Below are 25111 nucleotides of genomic sequence, written 5' to 3' on the forward strand. Positions count from 1 at the left end.
GGGGCTGCGGGGCGGTGGGGCAGCGGGGCGGGGGCACCCTCACCTGTCCATGTGTGTGGCTCAGCCTGGGCTCCGCGGCCTCCCCTTGCACCGGACGTGGACCCAGGCTGCCGTTGGGCAAGATAGAGGACTGAGCCAAGGCACAAACGGCTGGCCAGGTAGGGCACCTGAAGTGCAGATCCTCCAGGCCCGCTGCCGGCCTTGAATTCACGCTGCTGGGCAGTTTCCAAGGAGACGGGATCTGTCCTAAGAGGGGAGATAGGGCAGGGGTGCCAGATGCCGGGTTAGGTGCGGTCTTACAGGCTAGCCACGGTGAGAGTGTTCAGAGAAGCCCCTGTGTTGGCGGGGCTAGGAATTTGGGGTATGGGGTGGGGATTGTGTGTGCCATGCTCTGTGGTCTCCCCAAGAACTCTCACCCCCAAGCAAGGGACCCTGCTCCCTCCACCATTCACTGCACCCCCTGCCATCCCCAGCACCACTACCCCTGCCCCCAGAGTGTCCCATGACCTCTCCCCACACCGGGCACCGTCCCTGTTACAGGTACTGAGGTCCTGGTGGTTCCAGCCCGAGGGTGGGGGCTGTATCTGACCAGTTAGGATGCCTGGAGCTTTGTATGAAACCTCAGAGCATAATGCAGACATGCACAGAGGCCCCTCAAACAGGATTCCCTGAATGGCCCTCCCACCACGGACCCACAGCGCAGCTGCCACACCAGGCCAAGCCTGCTGGAAGACCGCTGGTCCCTCTCATCCTGTTCCTGATCAAGAGTGCACCGGCCACACTGCTGGGTATTTAGGGGGCCTTAGAAGAGCAGCTGGTATTTTCATGGGCAAATATTTGCTCTTTTGGGAAGATTTCAGTGCAAAGGGATGTAGGATATGCTTTTTCTGTTGCCCTGAAACTGGTGACTAGGATGCAAACTTAAGTCAAAACAGGTTTTAGAGAGAGCTGCAAAATATCTAACCCAAAGATCACTGTTCCCCAGCAAAGGCAACACCACCTGGCTGGTGGGGTCCTTGTCCCTCATTCTGGAGGTTGGGGTTTGCACCCTCCAGCTGGGACAGAGCCCGAAACAGCTCTGAACACGCTCCAACAGGCTTTCCCAGCAAAAACGGCCTTTATTTTGAATCTGGGTGAAGGAACCAGCTGAGACATCTGAGTAAATCTTCCTGGGTGTAACCAGGCCTTTTATGCTGAATGAAAGAGCGGCTCTCCACATGCTAACTTCTTAGAACTGAATGTGTGTCAAAACCTTCATGCATGTATCATGTTGGGAACAGCGTTTCATGGTGAGGGGAACTATATAACTTACATGTGTATGGGGAAGCCCTCACTCCAACCGGCTTTTCCTGCGCACACTGCCTTTATTTCGAAATTGGCTGTTGCTGAGAAATCTTGGTAAGCTTTCCTAGGTGTAACCATGCCCATTATGCTGGACGAATGAGCGGCTCTACACTTGTTCACATCTCAGAAATGAATGTGTGTTGAAGCCGTCATTCATGTAGCGTGTTGGGAACACAGTTTCGTGGTGAGAAGAACTATGTAAATTACATGTCTATGGTGAAGCAATTGCTCGAAATGGGTATTCCAGCGCATACTGCCTTTATTTCGAAACTGGCTTCTCAGAAGACCTGTGGTCTCCACTGCAGGTCTGTCTCCAAGCTCTGGGCCAGCATGGTGACTCTGCTCCCCCTGTCTATTCTGGGAGGTCTAGGGGTCCTCCATGGCCCTTCCACCATTGTTTCTTTTGGAAACACCCCACAGATGAAATGGGCCTGAGAACAGGAGAGCTGGATGCCAGCAGCCACTGCCCAGTTTGTGGCTCCTGGGAGGGGCATCTCCTCTCTGTGGGCTCTGATCTCACCTACCCTCTCCCCAACCCCCACCCCTCTCCTCCTGCATTTCCCGATTGATCCCTGGATAATGGTCCATACCAGGAATGACCTGGGAGAGGTTTTATGAGTCTTTAAGGGAAAAAAAAAAGAAATCTTTAAACAAATTACTGAAAGTAACTTCCAGCTTTCCCGGGAAAGCCCTCTTTCCAATGTTTAAGGCTAGTTGACAGGGTGTCAAATTGCCTAACCACTCACATCTGAGCAACTGCTAACTCTTTCCAGTTCCCCGCAGCATCCACCTCTGGCAGCTTGGCCACAAGAGGGCAAGAAAGCTCTTTCCCCATGCCAGCTCCAGCATGGCTTTGGAGGCAGTGGAGGCTGAGAGAAAGGGCCCCGCCCTGAAGTTTGGGGGGCCTCCAGCCACAGCCAGAGGAGCAGGAGTTTTCAGAGTGCCCCAGGAGGGAAACCAGGCAAGGCTGCCTGGCCCAAGTCTTCCCTGCCCAGAGAGCCCCATGAACTGCTTTGGGCCCCACTCCCCATTTGGGCCCCCTGCAAAAAGGTACCACGGGATCCACACCTGAGAAGGCAGAAGGATGGCCCTTTGGCCTGGGGTCCCAGCAGGTGTGTCCTGTGATACCTGTGGCCACATATCTTCCTTGTCTCTCCAGGTCAGTGAAGGGTCTGTGCTGGGCACCTTGGTGCTCAGGAACATGGGAACAACTCTAAACTCAGAAGGACAGAGAGACTCTGCCTGGAAGCAAGGATTCCAGGGAGACGCCTTGCCCAGAACTGGGGGACTGTGTGCTGAGTAGACCCCTGGAGGCAATGTGGGGCTGTGGGGTCCTCATCAGAGAAGGGAGCAGGTGTGCTTTCCGGGGGTGGAGCCCTGCTTTGTCCAGTCATGTCCTTGTGTAAGACTCATTTACAAACACCTTCCAGTCCACCTAGGGGTGGCCTCAGAGTTGCGGGTAGAGGAGGAGAGTGAAGGGTGCAGACTTAGGGCCCCCTGACCCACCCAGGGAGCCAAGGGTCAGTGGGAACATCGTGGGAGTCTAGTGCAGGGGTGGAGGACGAGAACTAAGAACATGCCAAGTCATGCAATAAAGTGACCTGTGATCACGAGACACAGGTGGCTGTACACCAAAGGAGGGAGATAGAAATTTAGACCCAAGCTCTGAGAATCTTGAGAGGGGCTGGAGGGTCCCAGGAGCCCTGAGGAACAGCTCTTCTAGGGGCACAGATATCCCAATAAACACATTTCTCATGGATGCTTTTTGGGGTGCAGAGTGAGTTACCAGGATCCTAAAACTAGTATGGAATCCCACCCCCTTGTTCATCACGATTCCTGGCAATAAATTGCTGTCATTTGTTCCTGGACATGCACAGGGGAGGTGACTGCTGTGGTGGTCACTGCAGGACTAGAATCTTCTGGTGTGGGCTCTGTGACCACAGAAACCCAGGGGGATTTCTTAACGGGAGCACCTGGAGTCCATGCCTGCAAGGACCACCCTCATGGGATGGCCAATGATCCCGTGGTACCCAGGTCACCAAGTGACGAATTTGTGAGGTTGCCTGGGGTAACCTGGGGACATGTAGGTTTCTGTGGTCAGCACGTGGGCCCAGCACTGCGGGATGGTCTGCACAAAGAGGGGCCTGCCCTCCTGATGATGGCTTCTAACACCTGCAGGGAAACTGCTCCCTGGGCGCCTGGAGGTCCATATTGAGAGCGTCCTGCCAGCCATGAGGGATCACCTTCCCCTGATGCAGAGGCAGACCTCTCCCCCTTGAGGCCCAGGGGACACCTGGCTCAGGTCCCAACTGTGTGCCCTGGACACACAGAGCCCCAGATCTCTGGCACAGACTGGGGTGTGGTTGTGTCGGGGCAGAAAAGGCCCAGGTAAGGGGCTCATTCAGGGACAGAGGCCACTCTGCAGGGATACTGGACCTGGCAGCAATACACTGCTTCAGAACTTACCTGGGCTGGGTTTCCAAGCTGTGGGATGGAAGGGCCTCTCCTTCCTGCGGTGCAGTGGGGGGAACTAGATCCATCGTCAATATCAGCCCTGAAAATGGAGGCTGCACTACATCCATTCCTGGAAAGATAAATCAGGCCCCTCCAGTCCAGGTGACTCAGAAAGTCAGTCAGCAATGTTCGGGGCCCCCAGTTTAGGCTTTGAATTAGAGCTGAGCGGCTCAGGAGGCCAGATCCCTGTCCGTGGCTCCAGGAGTAGGCTTTCTGCTGGGGGACAGGATCCTCACAATCACCTGTGTCTTTGTGGGACTTTCCCCTCTGACCAGCTGGGAGGCAGGGTGCAGTTGTGGGAAATGGTGTTTCCATGAGCAGAGGGCCACCAAGTGGTGGGGGCACAGGAGACTGTGAGAATGAGTCCCGCAAAATTTCTGGAATCAAAAAACTGGCAAATGTGAAAAAGTGCATAATTTGTTTTATCGAACAGGCTGCTTACGTACGTTTGGAGGGCCAGGTTCAAAGACTCTGCATCCATCCAGGACAATAGCATCAAGAGAAGAACAGACAGAGCAGAAGGAGATCTGGGGTTTCCCCCAGGAATGAGGTGGAACAGGGATTTCTGCAGATTTGCAAGGCGTCCCCTACCACTGAGCATGGGGTTACAACCCCACGTGACCACCGTCGTGTTTGGCTTGGGCTCTGGATCTGGCCTGCTCATTTATTCTTCCAGCTGAGTTCCAGAAACTCAGAGGGTGGACTTTGAGGGGCTGCGTTTGGAACCTAGTGAGGAGCTGGATGGTCCTTTATATTGAGTCCCTTCAGCCTAATCACCGTAGCTGAATCCCAACACCCCCCAGGCACCCAGAGTGGCTGTGGAGGGAGAGAAAGCCTGGCAGGCGACCTAGGGGTCCCACTGCTCTGTCCCTCCCTTGTCTTCATTCCCTTTCACCCCAGAAGGTGTGATTGTCTCGTGTCATGGTGGCCACCGTAGTGTCCCTCCCAGCAATCTCTCTTCTCCATCAGGTGGGGTTCCCAACCCCACTCAGCCTTCTCTCTGCATGGATGCTGAAGGACCAGGACCACCTGAATTTCTGAGCTTGAGCAGTAAGGTGGAAAAAAAGAAACCAATGGAAACAAAGAAACAAGTTATTGTGGCAAAACTGCCCACCACAGAGAAGCTGCCCTGAGTGGAAGGGAGGGTGTGGGCATGCCCATTTGTTTCCTGTCTCCCAGTGCTCTTAGCTTTCTTATTGCAGACCTGCATGGTTACAACAAAATGATCTGCAAAACTGAAAATATTTACTCTCTCGCTTTTACAGAAAAGGCTGGCCAGCCTCTGGTCCGGTACCAGGCAAGTGATTGGAGTCCCTTTCCAGTTTGGAAACATCTGGGCAGGCCCAGGTTTGCAAAAGTCTTTAAGAGTAGTTACGGAGTTTTGCTTCTAAAATTCTTTACGGCTGTATATACTTCTGAGATGCGGTTGTGCTGTGTAATTCTGAGCCGGGATTTTCTCAAACTGTTTCTCACTTCTTATACCAGACATTCCTAAATTCCAAGGGGAACTGTATATTAAGGAAGCCATGGAATTTAGGAAAAGGATACAGATCTCATTTCCTTTTAAGCATCAGTGTACCTCCATCATGGCATTATTGGTTATGAGTTATTGATAGGGGAATTAAATAGTAAACAGATTAATAGAAAATAGGGGATTTTAGGTACACAGGTTCATCTTTTCAACATTTTTTGTAATATTTGCAGTTTAAGATGGCCATTCCTGAGAAACAGGTAGCCTCTTAGAATGAAATGGCATTTCCTCTGAACCATACTTAATTTTTATTTCGTAGACAGCAGGAAGGGTAATCACACATCACACATTTGGGGACGTCAAAGAGAAAATGTAACTTTCTGGGAGCGCACTCCCCCATCTCCCCCTGCTCTTTTCACTGTCCCATTCTCCCTGGAAGGCTCTTTCTTATCTTCTTCTCATGGCTCCAGTAACTCTTTCTTCCTCCTCATCCCTCAGCTGGTAAGGTTACTTTTCTACTTTGAACAAGCAAACAAGCCAACAGAAGAGAAGTTTCACAAGCAACTCCCAGCACATCCGCTCACCTAGTGTTGTCTGTGACCTCACTCTCGGTGCCCCACCTCTTATTACAGGTGACATCGAAAGCCAATTCCTCGAAAAGTCCCCAGGGCCCCATCCCTCCCATCTTCTCTGGGTTGTCACTCCCAAAACCATCCTCTCTTTCACTACCTCATCTATTTTGTTCTGCTAGTTGGCTCCCATCAGTATATAAACGTCCATCTTCTTAAAAGAAACAAACAGCACTCCTTGACCCTAATTCACCCCCACCAATTGCCACCCTGTGTCTTTGCAGCAAATCTTTAAGGAGTTGTTTAAACTCACTGTCTACATCTTCTCTTGAGCCATCCCCTTTTACACCCACTCTGGCTCTTCCCCTGATCCCTCGCTCTATGGAAACTGCCCTGTCAAGGCCATCAGTGACCACACGTTGCTAAATATAGCGGTCAATTTTCAGTCCTCATCATGCGTAGACCCTCGGCAGCATTTGACCCAGCTCTTCCATCCCTCCTCCCCCGTGTTCCTGCTTAACTTAAACTCCAGCCCATTGCTCTGTCTGTTTTCTGCTTTTTGTCTACTGGCTGGTCCTTTGCCAATGTCTCCTCTTTTTCCCAAACATACACTGTGGGTGTGCCCCAGGGTTGGCTCCTGGGCCTCTCATCTCTCTCTCTGCTATTCCTTTGGTGGAAGCAACCCAGCCTTGGAAATTGGCATGCCATCAATTTCTCGATTTCTCCAAAACTCCCTGATTTGCCCTTTCCATCTGGACCTTTATCCCTGAGACTCACATTCTTTTTCTTTCATTAATCTTGCTTTCACATTCATACATATGTTCTACTATGTAATTACTTTTCCAAATTTTGTATCAGTAAATATATATATCATGTAAAATGCTCAAATCTGTATTATTTCCACTAAGATGCTTATTCTACCTTAGAACCTTTCTGCATTTCTGTATTTATGTGAAAAAAGCGAATAGCATTTCTACAAGCCTCATAGTTAATCAGTGTGTTTGTTTGGGGCTATTATGTAACATGAAATAATGATATATTAACATAGTCCTTTTTCATTTATTTTTATGTAACACCAAGATGAGGTTTTTGCACTTAACACTGGTTTTATTGAAATTTTACCTACGTTATGGACAGTCAGTTTATGTGAAAGCCCTCATTTCTCCCCTTTCTGATATATTTTCCATTTGGCTATATATAACATATACCTTGGCATGAAACAAACTTCCCAAATCATTCACATAATACAATTAATACATTTAAATTATATTTTTTAAATGTTAAAAAGAAAAAGAAAACAGACTCCTCTACCTATTAGGCATTTCTGTGGCAATATGTAATACACACCTTAACCATGACATTGAAGAACTGAGCTGATACCAGCCCCTTTCCACCTGCTCAGCCCCACCTTGTCCCATCCCTTGTGGATGGAGAGGACATCCCTCCCATTGTCCAGGTCCAGATGTTGGAACAATGTTCTTTCTGTCTTTCTCTTACACACACAGACAGCAAATCCAGCTTGTTAGAAAATTCTGGGTATTCTGTCTTCTTAACCACCTGCTCCCTGCTCCCCGCCCTCCTAAGAGCCACCTTCAGCCCTTCCTGGACACCAATAGCCTCCTGTTTCCATCTTTGCTTTCCTACAATCTCTCATCCACACAGAGTCAGAGGGAGCCTGCAAAAGCATACATTGATGGGGTGGGTTTAGTTCAGTGGTAGGGCGCATGCTTAGCATGCAAGAGATCCTGGGTTCAAAAATGATTATAAATCAATAAAAAATGTTAAAAAAAAAAAAGAGATCCTGGGTTCAATCCCCAGCACCTTCATTAAAATAAATAAATTACCTCCCACAAAAAAAAAAAACACAAAAGCTTAAGTTGGACTATATCACCCCTCCCCTCAAAACTCACTAAACGGGTCATCATTTCATTAGGAGCCAAAGTCGTCACAAAGGCCTCAGGACCCGGCGTGCTCTGCCTCTCTGCCCACACTCTCCCCCTCACTCAGGGGGCCTCTGGCTCCGGTTCTTCCTTCTTCCTCCGGATCTATTCTGCTTCAAGTTCATTACTCCGTGAGATCTGCCAGGATTGCCTTATTCCCTCCTGCCTGCCTCCCACCCCACCGCCATCACCGGAGTTTGCTCATATCACTCTTTTTTTTTTTTTAATTTTTCCAAACTCTTACTACCCCCAACATGCTGCCTGTTTCCTCTACTAAAACTCTGAGCCCCCAGTGATGGGGAGTCATGTCTATTTTGTTGACTGATAAAGCCCGAGAACCTTGTGAATTGGTCTAGTTAGGAGATTCCCGTACGTAGTAGGAGCTTATACACATTTGCTGAATGACTGTAGATGCCCTGGTCCAATCCGATGAAGCACTTCTGTGTCCTGCTCAAAGAATAACTGTCCTTTCCACCTGAGAGGGGGTGACAACTTCCTTGGTGATCAAAGGCAAGATCTTTTTGCTTTATGCTGTTAACCTTAGGCGGGGAGACTGGGGGATCTTCATATATATTTTTAAATTTGGTTCACTCTGCAGTTTGTCTTTGCTCTCTGTATAATTTTGAGAAACTCTTTATGAGTGATCATTCTTCCATCAGATTGAACAGGGTCCAGGGTGAAGGACCAAGCCTGTCCCATCGGCCATCCTATGTGTCATGTCCTGGGACCCAGTGGATGCTCAGCACGTAAGTGAACAGACTGGAGTGAGTGAAGAGATGGGAGCATCTCCTTATTGTGGTGGCTGCTCTCTGTCAGATGCCTTGAGATTTGAGGAAGGGTTTACAAGTGCGGAGAGGGGAGATCAGGGCCTCTGTGCTCTTCCTGAGTGCCCTGGCTTTACCCATTCCCCCAGCCCACTCTGGGCAGCCAAGTTGAGGAGCTGGGCCACCGGATGTTGTGCTGATCAATAATCCACCTTCACCCCAAGTCCGGGGGGTAGGGACCCCTGGTTGTAGTCTCTGGAGTCAGGTCCTTGGAGGAATTCCTCACTGAACTATGTTTTGGACCTTTTATTTTTCTCTATAACCACCAGCTGAAGAAGATTGTCTTAGACACATGGAAGCTGAGGACGCCTACTGTCCCCTCGGAACCCAGGTGGGGCTGGGAGTCTGCTGTTTGTATAGCCGGTGGGCTCGTGTTGCTTTGGGCATCCCTGTGTCTGAATTCCTGCAGTACACTCGGTGGTAAGGAAGGGGTGCCTGGCAGGGAGGGAAGTGGGTCGGGAGACTGCACAGCTGTGGAGATGTTAACCTGGGGTGTGCAGGAGCCTGCTGATGCATGGCATCTCGGTTCAGGGAACTCTTCACCCTCAGAGGGGTTCCCACTCCCGCAGGGGCCATTTGATCAGGGTGCTGGGCTGTCAGGGGACCGCAGGGTTCCCAGTGAGGATTACAGTGCCCTCAGGCAATGGGAAATGAGGGGTCCAGCGGCACTTGAATTAACTGTGCACCCAAACCCAGCCCCCACCTCTTTCAGCCTTTATCCTTATCTGCAAAACTGGAATTTTATTAACCATCCCGCGGGGTCGTTGATGGGCTAGGACAAACTAGACAGTCAAGAGCTGGAATTCCTCTGTCCCCTGATTGTTTTCCTTCTTTCTGACTATTTGCTCTCACAAGCTCAGTCTCTCTGTCTCTCTCTCTTTCACTTCTAACTTTCTCTCATGCTCTGGTTTCATTTGACTTCCAACCACCGCCCCTCACCCTCGCCAATCCCCAGATGAGTGAACTTGATTTCTGTGTGTCAGTTCCAAATTCCCAGGAAAGATGCTCTGTCTCCCTCTGGATCTGTTGTCCAACCCATCAGTTGTGGCCAGATGAGGGAGTCCCTCTGGGACCAGTGGAGGGTCTCCGCCCAGCCCCCCAGCCACCATTTTGGGAGCACATATCTCTCCAAGGAGGAGGTACTGGCTGTGACCTTGTGTCAGTCAGTATGAATTTATGTCTCCTCTTGCCCCTCCTTCATCCTCCTAAACAAAGATGAAAATTAAACACTCCCGGGATTTGTGTCATGGAACACGCAGGGTGGGGGCTAAGGGGGCTGGAATCTCTGCTGCATTTAAGGGACTACAGTGAATCCCCAATGAGAGCCTGCAAAGGGAACACCACCGCCCCCACCTGGCACTTAGGGTGCTGAGTCTGCGTGATGTTGAGCTAGGCTTCTGACCACAGCTCAGGGGTCTGGTCTGACCAGTTAGCCTTTGAAACCAACCAGCTTTGGATTCCTCAATCCCTCCCTGAGGTTTTACCTGAACCACCAGCTTCTGCATCTCTGAAGACAGATGATGAGGACCCTTCACGTAAGCCGTTCGCACAGCCCTGTGCAGGCCTTTGTGCTGCACGGTCTGCCCGGCGAGATAACTGAGGTTGGTATTTTACTGATGTTAGAAATAGTCTGGTTTCCCTATGTACTGTTTCACTGAACAAGCAACAGAAGCCACCTCTCGCTGATAAAAGCAAAAAGGGACTTAATGAGAAGATGCTGGGAGGGTGTATGGATTGGCCAGGACCGGAGCCAACCCAGGAGCTGTAGGAGGTGTTAGGGAGCCCCAGGCACCAGGCCGGGCTGGGTGCTACCGGGCCCCCTGCCACCCCAGAAGGGACCCCTCTCCACCCGACCCTCCACCTCACTCACTGCAGGTTCATATCCCGGCAGGGCCAGGTCACACTGAAGCCACCAGCACACACCTCAATGGGGGAGTTGACACCGTCTCAGCTGAGGGCGTGCCCGGTGTGGGGAGAGGCCCAGTTAGAAGAAGGCGGTTCCCCTACTGTTCCGAGTTAAGGTGCAAGTCAGTGCCCATCACTCAGGAGAGCCAGGCTGGACGGACCTCATTGCGGTGACTAGGCCGTCTGAGTTCACTTAATACTTTCTATGTTTGAAGGCCCTGGAGGGAGAAAAAGTGAAGTTTCTAGAACTTATTTTGTGTTTCCCATGTACCAGGTGCGGTAAGCAAGCCACTTCAGACAAGACCCAGAGCAACCACGTTAATAGGCCACGGAGCAAGTAGTGCAGTCAGGCCTCTGTGGACCCGAAACCCGTGTCCCCATCAGCTCAGTAGTTACCAGTGGAAACTGGGGGGATTTATGGGACTGTGTGCTCCTGTAGGGGCTGGGATGTGTGTGTTTAAATCCACATCTTCAGAAACTCGGCTAGAACCACAGCCACTTATTGCACGGAGGCAGAGGAGGGGAGGATTCCAGACTTTGTTCCAGCTCGTGTGGAGCTCAGAAATTGCTCCTTCTGTCCTGAAAACAACACCAGAGCTGAGGGAGCTGCAATCCCACTGTAATTCTTAGATCCCAGAAAAATGAGGGGAAAACCTGCTCCCAACACAGAGAGGCAGCCAGGCAAGCTTGGCGAGTCACAGCTCCCAGGGCAGAACCCGCTTTTGTAACAACCCCCAGGGCAGGCAGATTTAACAGGTCCCTGAGGCCAGTGGAAGTCTCAGCGTGGGGAAGTCCGAGTGTGACAACTCCAGGGGGCCAGTCAGAGGGGCCCCCTGCTCTTTTTCATGAATTTTACCTCCAGGACCGTGTCCTGTTCTCAGAATGAAGGCCTCAGAGGATAACTCCTCATGCTTCCTGCCTGGAAAGGAGAAAATAACTCTATTGAAATATACCCAAAACATTCTGTTTCATTTGGGGAAGTTGTTTGTTGTTTGTTTGTTTTTTTAATGAGAAATTATTTTACCAGAGCCTAACCAACCTGGGAGAAGGGAAATCCCTTCTGTCTCACCCAAATTGGGGTGGGGGGAAAGAGACACACTTGTGGAGGTCACAGCTCAGGGCATAGGCTCAATGAGAACTAATCACAGGACTACAGATGCCCTGCTCTGTCCTGCTCCCCCAACACCTTACCTCCATGTCAGTAGGGCCCCTGTGTAATAACAGGAATAAAACTAAAAGAAGTAAATGTCTCAGGAGTGTCAAGGGAAAACCCAAAGACAGCGGGGAGATGAAAACAAGGACACACAGGCTGTTTTAGACTCTCACACCAATAGCTGTAGCAAACTACACACAGCCCATCCCAGTAGATAAACAGAAAACCTCACAGAAGAAAGTATTTATTTTGGTTCTCTTACCCAGTGCATTCCATGGTGCATCCTTGCCTAGAATTGAGTGGAAGCAAGTCCATCTCAGAAGGGACATAACTGAAGAGGGATGGCTTTCCAGACTCTGATGGGCAGAGAGAGCAGCAGCCTGGGTGAGAGCATGGTGAGGGGTGGGGTAGGGGGTGGGCTGCCTTCTTCCCCAAATAAGGAAACTTCCTGAGGCCAGCACAGGAGGGAGGGCCATGGGGTGGAAGCAGCCAGACTTCTTCATGAGAACTGATGGGATGCCTCAAAGGGACCATTCAGGTACCAAAACTGGGCCGTGAGGGTGGGAGCCAGTCGGTCTGACTCAAAGCCCAGGACTGAGGTGGGCGTACAGCAGGCCGGTCTTACTTGGCTGGATCCATTTCACTTCTCCGAAGCCCTGTGTAAAACATGAAGCGTGGACGGCCTGGTGAGCACAGCTCTGCCCTCAAGACCTGTTTCAACTCCTCTCTTCCCGGAAAACAGCATCTCTGAGCCCGCCCTTGGTGACCTCAGAGAGATCACCCTAGTGGCCCAGGCTAGTGACCGGGAACATGTACCTTCCTGCAGCCAACCCCAGACGTCCACTGATGCATCATATACTGGCAAAGATGTGAGTTCCTGTGCATTGGTCTAACAGCAGAGACTCTGCCACAGGCCCAAGAGGTGGTGTGTGGGACATGCAGGGGTGCAGGAGTGTAGGCAGTGCAAAAGTGTAACTGGTGAAAGGGGTGCAGGGGCTGTGGAGGGCGCAGGAAGTTCAGGGGATGCGGGGGTGCAGGGGTGCAGAAGTGCAGGCAGTGCAGAAGTGCAGATAGTGGCAGGGGTGCAGAGGTGCAGGGAGTGTAGGGATGCAGGGAGGTGCTCATTCACGTGGCCAGGATTAGAAGGCAAGTGCACATCCTCGCAGTCAGCCTGACCCCGGGAGGCTAGTGCAATCGTTTGGGGAGGCGGAGGCGGCGGTGCGTGGGAGGCTGCCAGGGCAAGCCGGTCGATTTCTTCTCTTCCCTGCAGCTTGGCCTAGGGGGGCCTTGGCCGCTGGAGATTCTCCAAATGTTGGACTCCAGGTAAGCTTGCTCCTGGGAGGTGGGGCGGTTAGGTCAGGGGGCAGCGGCAGCGACAGGGGGGCGGAGCGCGGCTGCCTCTGGCGAACTGGTGGAATAGCTGCCTTCTCCCGGCTGCCGGGCCTGGGAGCGGCCTCTGCTGCCCCTGGTCACCGTACACGCCTGTCCCACTCAGCTTGCTGAGTCGGGACGGTGCCATTAATGTGCGGGGCCCACGGGGTTAGGGGGACTGCCGCGCGGAAACCGGTCAGTTCACTCAGCTCTCCCCCGCGGCGGAGCCAGTGGCAGCTTCTGATGCCGTAGAGGCGGGACGCGGGTCTCCAGGTGAGCTTGCCCCTGGGAGGCGGCGGCGGCGGCTGCAGGGGGAGGGGGTCCGTTCCAGGGAGTAGCTCCATTTCTTCTGTCCCGCGCGGCCTGGCCTGAGGGCGACCTCTGCCGCCGGAGATTTGCCTGCGGTCCGACTCCAGGTGAGGTTGCACCTGGGAGATGGGTGCGGTGCAGTCAGGGGGCTGGTAAGGTGGTGGCTGCGGGGATAGGGAGGCTGCCCCGGGGTAGCTTGTGTATTAGCTCCCATGTCAGTGCCGCGTGGCCTGCAGGCGGCATCTGCTGCGCCAGGTCCCCGGACACCCCGTCCCACTTTGCCTGCTGGGGGCGTGAGGCAGGGTAGTCAGGGTGCACGGGTGGCGGGGGTCGGGGGCCTGCAGCGGGGGAGCGGGCCCATTTGCTCCCATCTTCCCCGCGGCTTGTCCTGGGGGCGGTCTCTGTTGCCCTGGGTTACGGGACACGTGTATCCTAGTCGGCCTGACCCCGGGAGGCGGGCGTGGTACGTTGGGGGTGGTGGCAGCAGCGGCAGGTTTTCCCATGGAGCCAGTCCATTTGCTCCCATTTCCCCCCATTGGTTTGCCCTGAGGGCGGTCTCTGTTGTCCCAAGTTCGCCGGACGTCCATCTCAAGGTCAGCCTGCTCCCTAGAGGAGGCCACCGTGAGGTCAGGGGTCAAGAGAGGTGGCTGCTGCGGGGGTAGGTGGCTGCCTTGGGGAGCTGGTGGATTGGCTCCCGTCTCCCCGATTGCCTGGTGTGGGAGTGGCCTCTCCTCCCCCAGATCACCAGACACACCTGTCCCATTCAACCTGCTGGGGGAGGGGTGCCCTTGGCGGTGCCTTTAAGGTGCGGGGGTGGCGACGGCGGGGGTAGAAGACCTGCAGCGCTGAGCCTGTCAATTTGCTCTCCTCTTCCCCGCTGCCAATCCTGGGGGCGTCCTCTGCTGCCCAAGAAGCCGGATGCCCGTCTCCAGGTCAGCTTGCTCCTGGGAGAAGGGCGCGATGCGGTCGAAGTGCAGAGGCAGCTGCGATGTCCGGCTGCCCCGCCTAATGGGGCCACTTCTTCTCCTCTCCACTGACCTGGCCTGGGGATGGCCTCTCCCGCGCAAGATTCGCCTGACACCCCACACCCGGTCAGGTTGCTCCTGGGAGGTGGGCGCGGTGAGATCAGGTGTTGGAGAGGAGAGAGGGGCTGCCCCTGGCGAGGTGGAGGATAAGCTCCCATCTCTCTGGAGGCCTGACGTGGCCGACCCTCGTTCCCAGGTCACGTTTCTCCGGGTCATATTGCCCCGGGGTTGCGGTAGGGTGAGGGGGCGGCGGGGTGTTGGGGGGGTATGGAGCCTGCCGCTTGGGAGCTGGTGGTTTAGCTCCCATCTCTTCCGCAGCTTGGCCTGGGGGCAGCCTCTTTTGCCCCAGGTCCCAAAGCACAGTTTCTCTGACAGCTTAGCCACTGGAGGTGGGCAGGATGTGCTGAGGGGGAGGAGGCAGCTGCCAAGGCAGCGACGAAGGGGGCTGTCCCTGGCCAGCTGGTCAATTTGTTCCCATCTCAAACTTTGCTGCCCCAGTTTCGCAGAAAGACCTTCTCCAGTTAATTCTTCTCCTGGGAGGTGGGTGCAGTGCATGCAGCCCAAGGTCTGGGCTCTCCCCTGGGGAGGGGCAGAAACCTCTTGTTCTCCTTTGTCTTTATTCTTCAGCGAAGGGGTTACTTGACCCAATTCTTAATTCTGAGGAAGTGTAGCCTGTGTTACGGAAGAGCTGCTGGACAGTGAGGTTTCTGGGTGGGTTTTCACATCAGCTGATGCTCCAGGCAGGCAGGAAAGCTATTACTCAGAGCTCCTTAGTGTGGAGTTGGGGGATGGCCCCGCCATCCTCACCATGCTTTTTAAAAATGTGTTACTCCTCTCTTTTTCCTAGGTGACATTTTAGGTTATTGGGTCACAGATTGCTGGCACACTCATCCCTGTTCTCAAATATCTTTTAAACTTGGGTGAAGTGATAAGTAGGGGAAGATGATTTACTGAAAGGTAAGAATACTTAAATTTGCATTAAAGCTAAATTCTGTCAATCTTTCTCAAAGGATTTTTCTCTGATTCTAAATCCACGACCTAGTGAATGTTGTACTCCTGTGTAAGTCATTGATCTTCACATCACATTGGTTGAGTGGTCAGCGAGATTTGTTAATTAGATTATTCCTGAAAGGAAAAGCTCAGGCTTTTGAGAATTCCTTGTCGGATATCACCCAGGCAGTCACAGTAGAAGACAGAGCTGATATAAAAATCCCTCAGCTGCCTGAACTGCAAAGCTTCTGGAATTACTGATCCCTGAAATGCAGGTGACACTTGATGATAATCTGGGGGATGGTTTATATGATCAGATTCTTCCAGTCCTGTAAATGGGTTCTGTGGCCCCAGCCCTGAAAGAACTGGTCTTAGGGGCCATATCATGAGGGGTGGGATGGGAAGGCAAGGTCTAAGAGCTGAAATCACTGAGATTCCACACTCGCTAAACACAGACTCCAGTGCCTAATTGTTGTCAGGTTCTGTTCTGGATTTGAGAGTGTGTTCAGACATGATTCTTGCCCTTCAGGAGACACTGCCTGCGTGGTAGTAACCTTTACATAGATCTGGGGAGGATGGCAATTACGTAGATGGGCTGTTACGGTTCTCAGTGTGCCCAGGCTCGCTCTTCCAGGCACTCGTGGGAATAACGAGTCATCTTATTCACTCACTCACTAATTTATTACCATTGAATTGATCATTTGTCCCACAGTAAGTGAAAGAAGGTATCAGGAAGCTGAGTTTTGTCCCCTCTCCTATCACTGATTGTATCTGTCAGTCGGGCGCCTTGAGTATGCATTGTGAAATGGTGGTATTTCTTGCCCAATGGGGCTGCACTGTGAGTTTTGAGAATCAGGGGAGTCACGTGGGTAGGACAGCACCCTGACAGACATGGCCACCCCACCACATGAGACAGCATTGTCGATGCTCAGGTGACCCGATGTAGACCGCGGTGCTAAACCTGAGCATGTTTAGTGATCTTGGTGGCTATGAAAATACAGACTACCCGTCCTTACCTCTGAGACTCTGAGGGTGTGCACACCAGAATTCTGCATTTTAAGAAGCACTTTAACTAAATCTGATGAAGATGATCTGATTGTCCCACTGAGAAACACTGGTGTGCGAGACACCAATATTGAGGATTCTCAGGGAGCGATGTCTTTTCAGGATTTTCCAAGGGTCCTCACTTGAGACTTTTGCCTTGGGTGTAATTGTATGTGTTCAGAAGCGATGTCTTTCACTTCCAGTGCTTGTCAGCATGCTCTCTGCAGGGGTTTGCTCTCAGTAGATGGCAAAAACTATGATTCTTCAGGTCACCGAGCTAGAGTGTGAGCGATATTTTATTTTGGTTTTCTTTATAGCAATGCAGACTCTCCCGAGAACAGATTCAGACTGAACAGATTTGTGTCAGACTTTGGGAGACCGCTGGTGCCCAAGATGTTCTCTGGCAGGTCAATGACGAATCTAGGTCCATCTTTCACAGCTACGTCAATGAAGTGGGACACTTCGACAAGGCCAAAGCTGGTATCCCAACCATAGCCCTTGACTGTGATGTTCGGCTCCAGGAAGCCATCAGATGAAGCAGGTGGCCAGAGGAGGAGCCGAACTTGCTCATGAAATGTGACATCCCCAACTTCATCAACACGGACCAGAACTCTTCCTTTGGGGAAGATGATCTGATTTTCGAACCACCGAATGTTCTAGAAAATAAGCCAGTTGCCCAGACCCCACACAAAGACTTGAATTGAGAAACGTGCATTGTCAGGTGTATTTTTGAAGATATGAATTTTGTCTTTGTATGGCAGGAAGTCCTTTTTCACAAAATTGTATGTGTTTTTGTCTGAGAGAGAGAAATGGAGACAGACAGAAAGACGAAGAAGCAGAAGAGAGCCCCCTCAGTAGAGAGCTAGTTAAGGTGAGTTTTGTGCCATTAAAAAATATTTGGGGTTTTGGGGGGAACAAAGTATTTACACTGTCTCATTCTCCTCGTTGGAAACCTTGGCCCCACACTCAGTGTCAGCATCCTTGAACAGGGGTTGGCACGGTGCATTTTATCTCGCGCTGCCTCTTCCACGTTCTGCCTTTAGCACGTTGCTTTGCCTCCCAGGGCTGCCACCCTTTAAACTGTAATGTGAGGAGTCTGGAGTAGATGATCCATCCCAGCTCTGCTGTTTTGCAAATTTCTGATTTCGTATTCGGATGAGGCTGGGATACACCCAGAGCAGTATAAACCAGGCCCTACCTCCTGTCTCTTGCTGGGGCAACCCTCAGGTCTGTGCCTTCTACTCAAGCCTTTACTGAGCCCAGCTTTTGTCAGGAGCCCAAGTGCCTACCGGGATGGCAGGAGACCTGTCTCTCGTGGTCACGGTGGCCGAAAATTCTATTGGTTGTGCTGAAACAGCTCTTCTGAGATCCTCCGGCCACCCTTGCTCCAACCTGAGGACAGACCAACCGTTCCTTTCCTAGGAGGAGGATCAATCCATGGTGCATTTTATGACAATCCTGTCCCCAGGAATGCACGGAAGGTTATCAGCTGAGTGAGGGGAAGTGCCTCTGTGTCTCTGTGTCCCTGTATCTCTGTCTGCTCACAGTGCCCTGCCACCGGCTACTGAACAAGAAAAGTGCTATTCACCATGCTGTGTCTTTTGCAGATGTGTAGGTGATGGTCTTGTGGCTCATGTGTGGGCTTTGTGCTGGGATGGTGAAGGGCTTATAAATACCTCATCAACATGTATTCGAGGTGACCTGGTGCCACACAGACTTGATTCATGAAGGCATCAAGCCTGCACACTGGTTTGGAAACAACTTGGTTTTGATCAGTCACACTGCATGCATGACTCACTGCTGATCTCTGGCTGGTTTTTTCATTTTAGATTTATTCACCCAGTGTCTTGCTTAAGCTGAAAAATACATTTATTTCACTAGAATATTCTCGGATTCTTTGTTTTCACACATCCAGTTGTTTAATTCATTAAAAATCATTTTGTGTTTATAATGCCTCCTAATTTCTATCAACTCTAGGTTCCCAGTGGCCTGAGCCATGCACCAGATTTGATGTAGGAACTGTTCCACCAAAAGAAATCCCTTTGCCATAATATCTTTTGAGGAAAATATTATTCTTTAAGGCTCTAACAGTAAATCGTAGAACAAAGCATGGAACATTTATTGTAGTTAATACATGTTCATGCAAAAAGAAATGATATTTTCATTAAACAATGTTGATTTTAATAACTTTTACTAATGTGAATATTATTATTCATAATTTAAATAACCAAATAAAACCACAGTTATTTATTATGAAGATTGAAAACTATTTACACTGTCTCTCAATTAGAGGTAGCTTTATTAGAAGACTGAAGGGTATTTAAAAGATAGAAAAATACCCATGATGACACCATCATTTTTATTAACTAAATATGAAGAACTGTGCAGGGTTAAGATTTAACCCTCTGCAAGCTGTCAAGTTAGCATGAGGTAGTTTGTGGATGCTGCCAGAAGACAGGAGACTCCCTCAGGATCAGAGACAAAGAACTTCCTGCCAGCACAGCAGGCAGCTTGGGGTTCATGTTCATGTTGGTTCCTGAGTTTCTTTCCTTTTGCTGTTGTAACAAAGGACCACAGACTCAGTGGCTTAAAGCAATACACATTCATCGTCTCACTCTTCTATTGTGCAGAAGTGCAAAGTCATTGTCAGTGGGCTAAAACCAACGTGTGGCCAAGGCTACGTTCCACACCGAGGCTCTAGGGAGGGATTCGTCCTCCTACCTTTCCCAGCTTGCAGAGGTGTTCACAATCTTTGGCCCAGGGCCCTGTGTCACTGTGACCTCTGCTGCCACTTTACATCTCTGTCTCCGACTATATAGATATAAAGGAAGTGTCTTCTACATCTGGTATGGACCCTTTTTCCTAAATGGACATTGTATCTCTATTTATGTGCAGATTAAAACCCCTTCCTTGCAGGGTGTGGTGGAATCAGCTCACAAGATTACCACTCTGGGCTTTAAGTGTCCTCTTTGTATTGTCACCTGGGAACTTCTCTTTCCATAGTTAGCTCTGTGTTACATTTGTTGTTGTATTTTACCCGGCATTACTGAAAGTTTTACTTAAAAGGGATCCTAATTAGCTCTGTTTACCTGTTTCCAGAGCTGAAAGCTTCAGTTCTAGAGTATCTGTTTGATTTCTCTTAAAAATACATTCCAGTATATTTCTCTGGTGAAAGTCTTTACCCTGTTGTCTATTCTCCCATAATTTCCTTATTTTCTTGAATATATTAAAAGTATTTTATAGCCTTTATTGGTAACTCTGATGCCTACATCACCTGGGGGTTTGCATCCTTTGTCTAATGTTTCTTATTCTCATATTATCCGTTATATAGTCTTGACATGTTGCATGTCTTGAAATTCTTTATTACATGGCAGACATTGCAAATGAAAAATCCATATGTTATTTTCCGTGAGAGGTTTTCTACCTTCCTGTTAGGCAAACAGGGTGAGGGACTGATCATGTCGCTCCAATCAGGCGCTGAGGTGGATCAGGACTGAAGTGCCTTTTTTCTTAAAACAGCTTTGAGGTATACTTGGCAAAGTAATTTTCACACGTATAAAGTGTACAGCTAATACGTTTTGACATAAGTATATCCCCAAGAAACCATGACCACATTCAAGAGAGTGAACATACCCATCACCCACAAAGCTTCTCTCCTGCCATTTGTTGTCCCTCCCTCCCTCCCCATCTCTTCCCCTGGAAACCATTGATCTGCTTTCCATCACAACATATTGGTCTGCATTTTCAAGATCCTTGTATGAATGGATTAATGCAGTATCTACTCTATGTTGTCTGACTTCTTTCATTCAGTGTAATTATTTTGAGAGTCATCTGTGTTGCTGTATTAATAGCTTATTTTTCTTATAGCAGAGTATTGTTTTGTGCTGAGTTTTTCTGAATAGTTTGTTGTGAGCAGTGTTTGGATAGACCATCATTTGTTTCTCCATTTACTTCTTGATGGATGCATGGGTTATTTACAACTTGAGCTATTATAAATAAAATTGCAGTGAATATTTGGTTACAAGTCTTTATATGGACATATTCTTTTCTTTTCTAAAGCACCAGATGAGGAATATCTGGGTTATATGGTAGATAGGTATTTACCTTTTTTAAAGAAACTGTTAAAGACTGTTCCAAAATGGTTGTACTATTGTAAATTCCTTGTGGTGTGTATCAGCTCTGCTTGCTCTACTTCCTTACCAGCAATTTGTAAGGTCGGTCTTTCTAATTGTATTCATTCTTGTATGTATGTGTACTAGTATCTCACTGTGGTTTTAAAAGCATTTCTCTAATGACTAATGGCATCTTTAATCAGCATCTTTTCATATGCTTATTAACCATCTGGATATCTTTACTGAAGTGTGTTCTGGCCTCATTTATTCATTCAGGTGTTTGCATTATTATTGAGTTTTGAGACCTCTTTATTCTGGATCAGATACAAAGAGAGACCTTTATCAGATATATGATCTGCAAATAGCTTCTGTCTATAGCTTGTCTTTTCATTTGCTTAGCAGGGTTTAGAACAGCTTTGAAGAGTCTTCATTTTGATAAAGTTCACTCTATCAGTTTCTTTTTAAAATAGATTATACTTTTGGTGTCATAGCAAAGAAATATTTGCCAAACCCAAGGTCATAAAGCTTAAGCCTGTGCTTTTTCTCCTAGCTGTTTTGTAGTTTTAGATTTCCTATTAAGATCTATGATCCATTGTGAGTTAATTTTTGTATATTTTGTGAGGTGTGGATCAAAGTTCATTTTTTTTTTTTTTTTGCATATCACTCTCTAATTCTTCCAGCACCACTTGTTGAAAAGATCCTTTCTCCACTACATCCTTTTTGAGAATCAATTGTCAATATAAGTGTTGGTTTAGTTCTGAACATTCTATTCTGCTCCATTATTCTATTTTCCTGTTTTACACCAACACCATACTTTCTGATTACTGTAGTTTAAAAAAAAAAAAGCTGAAAATCAGATAGTGCAAGTCTTCCAACTTTGTTTTACTTTTTCAAAATTGTTTTGGATATTTGGGATCCTTTGTATTTTTATATGAATTTTAGAATCAGTTTTAAAATTCCTTACATCCTGTTCTGCCAAAATTCAACCCATATCTTTGGCCATCTCCAAAGCCACATTTTCTGAAGAAGTCTCTCTAGATCCCAGGTGAAAGGAATTTCTGTTTCATCTGTGCTCCAATCACATTTGATAATATTTGATTACATTTATTCATATTTGGCTGGATGTAATTGTGTGATCTTTCCTGCCATATAGTAAATCTCTCAAGATTTGGAATCTTGACTTGGTTCCCTCTGTCTGCTGAGAAAACTAGTTCTATGCTTTGCAGGAGAGCGCCCTGCAATAAGAAGTATCTGCAAGACACATCTAGCTCATTGCTTGCATATCGTCAAGGAATCCTGCAGATTTAGAATTGTTTATTGATTGTTGTCTACAAGACGGCTCAGCCTTTTTTATTTCTATTGCTACTGCTGCAGTTTCAAAGGACAATGGGCTAATTATTTTCCAAATATCAAAACATACTGTAATTGAGTTGTGACGCAAATTATGTGCTGCTGTTTCTTAACAACCTGCTTAGTGTTCACAGGTACCTTCACTCATGGAACTTTTGGGAGAATGTCATATCCTCAGAGATAGCAATGCTGTCTTTGGCGACCTGAGTGGTAGTATCTGAACCCACTCCTGCTGTTTTTCCAGTGCCCCCTGTAGCCCTCCTCCAGCCCTCCATGGGGGGCCTGCAGTTCTGCCCTCGAAAATCCTGTTGCTTCTCAGGAAGAATTCCCTATGAAGCATATTCATGTCCTTCTTGTGGAGACATTCAGTCCAGAGACCTGACAGCAGGGGAAAATGTTTAGACTGCTTTTGGTAGAACGTAAATTCTTCCATACTTGTTAGAAGCAAATCAAATGAGGAAACTGTGTTGGCATCTAACAAATCAGGATAAATGTCTGATGAGGAAGATCAGCTTCCCCATCCCACTCAGGCGTCATGTTGATGTGACACTCAACTTGGCAAACATTTTCTCCTGTGAGCAACGTGAAGTTCAAGACGTTATGAAGGGCTTTTTGTTTTTCTTCCTTAGTCTTTCCACATTCACTGTGTCTGGTGAGATTATATGAATCCTGCTTATTTTCAGCCCAGCACTAAGCTTTTTAAAAGGATCACGTGTTTAAAAGGCTAGTGGACAATTTGTTAGAAGATTGAAATCCTTAGACTTTGGTCCTAGAGTTGAATCTTTGTTACTGGTGAATGAGAATTCCCGTTAAAATGTTAAATTCAGCGATATAAATTTTTAAAAATAGTTAAATATTAGGCAATTTCATTAAACACTATAGAAGTTATTTACTTTTAAGCCTGTCTCTGGGGCAATTTTGCAATGATTCCCTCCCTTTATTGATTCCCTCTTTATCAGAATCCTTGAGAGGTCCCTGTCATCATTGTCAATATCATCATCATCATTACCATCATCATGGAACTGATTCCTCTGGGAGATTCTAGGAAAATAAAGAGCTGGACTGGGTTCTGTGCAGGTCAGTGCGTGCATATACAGTAAGAAGAGTTGTCAGACATTAGATTCAAGATACCCTTTCCATTTAGAGAAGAATGTGGTCATGAAATCCTGATGTGCTGAATGAAGGAAGTGATGGGAACAGGGTAGTCAATGGAAAGGAGGAGGAAGTGAGTGAAGCAGGGAGCATAGAGCCTTGGTTAGGTGATCAGCACATTGGTGAGAATGAGGGGAGTGTGATGGCAGAATCATGTCCCTCCCCGGCCACAGGGTAGCCACCTGTGACATGTTACTGTACATGGCAAAATGCATGACAGATATTTTAGGACAAAAATCTTAGAGGATTTCTGTCTTCTAAATTGTCTATCAGTTAGCATTTTAAACCCATGATACATTATTAAAGATTAGTGCAGGGGAACAAATAAAAAGGATTCATATAATCTACCAGACATACTGAATGCAGAAAGGCTAAGGAAGAAAAAGAAAAAGTCATTCATAAGTGCCTTGAACCATAAAATGCTAATGAGAGGAAATGTTACACAGGTGAGTGTCGCAGCCACATCCATAATGCCTGAATGGGATGGGACAAGGGGATCCTGAGATGAGACAATAGGGCGAGTAGCCTGGATTGTCCAGGTGGGCTGAATGTATTCACAGGGGTCCTTAAAATGGAGGATATTTCCCAGCTGAGTTTAAATTCAGAGGGAGGTGTAGCCATAGAGCAATGTTCAGAAAGGCTGCTGACCATGAAAATGGAGGAAGTCGTGGGGCACAAGCTAAGGAAGGTGGGTTACCTCTGGAAACTGGAAAAAAACAATAACAACAAGGAAACATTCTCTTCTAGACCCTCTAGAAGGAAGGAAACCTGCTGCTACCTTGAATTTAGCACAGTGAGGACTGTGTTGGATCTCTGACCACAGCCATAAGCTGATAAATCTGTGCTGGTTTAAGCTCTTAAGCTTATGGAAATTTCTTACATTGGTAAGAGGAAAATAACATAGTGAGCCGTATTGCAACGGATTAAAGGTATAGGATGGGGTGTGGAGAGGATTCTGACATTTACACCTAAAAAACAACCAGGTGAAATGGGAAGGTGTTTTAAGGAAGACTTACCTGGCAGGGCTGTTAAGCAGACTGGAGCGAGGGGAGCATTGGAGTTAGAGGAATCAATTAAATCTCTACAAGAAAAATAAGGAATAAAATGTAACAGGGCTTCAGTGATAGTGGATGTAGGAATGGAAATGGGCAGAGAGATATAAATATTACTTTGATATTAGCTACAGGTTTGATGACTGCATGTTGGGGAGACTTAGCCGATGTGTGGACTGAATGTTTGCATCCCCTCAAAATCCGTATGTTGAAACCCCATCTCCCAGGGTGATGGTATTGCGAGGTGGGGCCTTTGGGAGGTGATTTGTAGGATAAAATGAGGTCATGAGAGTAGAGCCCTCATGAATGGGATTAGTGTTCTTATACAAGCCCCCAGAGTGCTTGCTTCTCTCTGCTCTCTGGGATATGAAAATATTGGGAAGACAGCCATCTTCGAGCTGGCAATCCTCTCAAGGATACATTGACCTTGAAAGTCTCAGCCTCCAAACCATAAGGAATATGCTGGTTGTTTAAGCCACCCGACACGTGGTAATTTGTTACAGCATCCCAGACTGACGAAGACAGTGGAGAATGCCTCTGAGTTTGGCACTGATTGCCTGGAGAATGCTGAAACCCAGGGAAGTGGGCAGCACAGACGTTTACTCATTTAATCCTGCCAACACAGTAGGAGATAGAGTCCACATATTCCTCGCTACTTTAAAGGTAAGGAAAAAGAGGCACAAATAATAACAACGACAACAAAAACAACAATAATTTGTCCAAGATTCACACAGAACCCCCTGGAGGCAGAGTGAGAATTTATACTCAGGCAGGCTGGCCCAAGAGCCCCTGCTCATAACTAATAAGTCAGATCATCTTGCTTATGTGGATCAGTTTTTTCAACTGTGATATGAGGATACTGTGTCTAGTAACTTATAATTTCAAAATACTTCACTGTAACGGAATTATTAGTCACCGGCCTTACAAACCACAGAAACCTACACATACAAAAATAACTCGTTAGGTCAAGATAACCAATAACGTTT

The 25111-nt window shown here is 48.4% G+C and overlaps 1 long non-coding RNA gene across 1 annotated transcript; it reads left to right on the plus strand.

The window, feature by feature from the left end:
• The first annotated feature begins 22 nt into the window (after nt 1–22).
• Nucleotides 23–19281, plus strand: LOC141577218 (uncharacterized). The gene is made up of 11 exons (XR_012506034.1): nt 23–158; nt 5124–5205; nt 8498–8584; nt 8932–9082; nt 10140–10263; nt 11987–12104; nt 12463–12589; nt 12991–14058; nt 14312–14621; nt 15273–15382; nt 16777–19281. It is a non-coding gene; the product is annotated as an uncharacterized LOC141577218 (long non-coding RNA).
• Nucleotides 19282–25111: the final 5830 nt, after the last annotated feature.

The sequence above is a fragment of the Camelus bactrianus genome, chromosome 3 (genome assembly GCF_048773025.1).
Source record: "Camelus bactrianus isolate YW-2024 breed Bactrian camel chromosome 3, ASM4877302v1, whole genome shotgun sequence".
NCBI lineage: Eukaryota > Metazoa > Chordata > Mammalia > Artiodactyla > Camelidae > Camelus > Camelus bactrianus.